Source organism: Bombus pyrosoma, unplaced genomic scaffold, assembly GCF_014825855.1.
Source record: "Bombus pyrosoma isolate SC7728 unplaced genomic scaffold, ASM1482585v1 HiC_scaffold_4710, whole genome shotgun sequence".
NCBI lineage: Eukaryota > Metazoa > Arthropoda > Insecta > Hymenoptera > Apidae > Bombus > Bombus pyrosoma.
In genome coordinates this window covers 143,450-144,528 of record NW_025219969.1, presented here as the reverse complement: position 1 = coordinate 144,528, position 1,079 = coordinate 143,450, and the positions used below count along the sequence as shown (strand labels likewise).

General features: G+C 35.1%; 1 protein-coding gene across 7 annotated transcripts in view; it reads left to right on the top strand.

Annotated features, from left to right (window-relative positions):
- LOC122577441 overlaps positions 1-1,079 on the top strand; it is a 266,783-nt gene that overhangs the window by 178,668 nt on the left and 87,036 nt on the right. The gene's annotated exons all lie outside the window — the stretch shown is intronic.

The following is a 1,079-nucleotide window of genomic DNA, read 5'->3' as shown; positions in this document are numbered from 1 at the left end:
TCGTTAGTACTTGAGATATTTCGAAGTCTGAACGATAAATTTGGTCTATTTTGTTCGCAGAATGTAATGCGTGCTTTTTCTAACGTTGAAACAGTACGGGCAAAATTTAATTTTCTGTCCATTTTCAGGAAATTTAAAAGCTATTTCGTTAATAATAGCGATATTTCGACTTCTAAGAGCTCATTTTGTTCCATTTTACTCGCCGAATGAAGTGCGTATTGTTTCTAATTTCTAAACAGTAGTGGCAGCTCGCAAAGTGCATTCTCTTGCACATTTTCACGAAATTCAACTGTTATTTCGTTATTACTTGAGATATTTCAACGTTTAAACGATAAAATTGTTCCATTTTGTACGCAGAATGTAATGCGTGTTTTTTCTAACGTTGAAACAGTACGGGCAAAATTTAATCTTCTGTCCATTTTCTGGAAATTCAACAGTTATTTCGTTAATAATAGAGATATCTCGACGTTATGCGCTCATTTTGCTCTATTTTGCATATCGAATGTAGTGCGCGCTGTTTTTAATGTCGACTCATTGTAAGCAGCTCGCAAAGTGCATTCTCTTGCACATTTTCACGAAATTCAACTGTCATTTCGTTAGTACTTGAGATATTTCGATGTCTGAACGATAAATTTGGTCTATTTTGTACGCAGAATGTAATGCGTGCTTTTTCTAACGTTGAAACAGTACGGGCAAAATTTAATCTTCTGTCCATTTTCAGGAAATTTAAAAGCTATTTCGTTAATAATAGCGATATTTCGACTTCTAAGAGCTCATTTTGTTCCATTTTACACGCCGAATGAAGTGCGTATTGTTTCTAATTTCGAAACATTAGCCGCAGCTCGCAAAATGGTATCTTTTGTCGATTTTCAGGAAATTTAACAGTTATTTCGTTAATAATAGAGATATCTCGACGTTTAAGCGCTCATTTTGCTCCAGTTTATATATCGAATGTAGAGCGCGCTGTTTTTAATGTCGTATCACTGTCGGCAGCTCGCAAAGTGCTTTCTCTTGCACATTTTCACGAAATTCAACTGTCATTTCGTTAGTACTTGAGATATTTCGATGTCTGAACGATA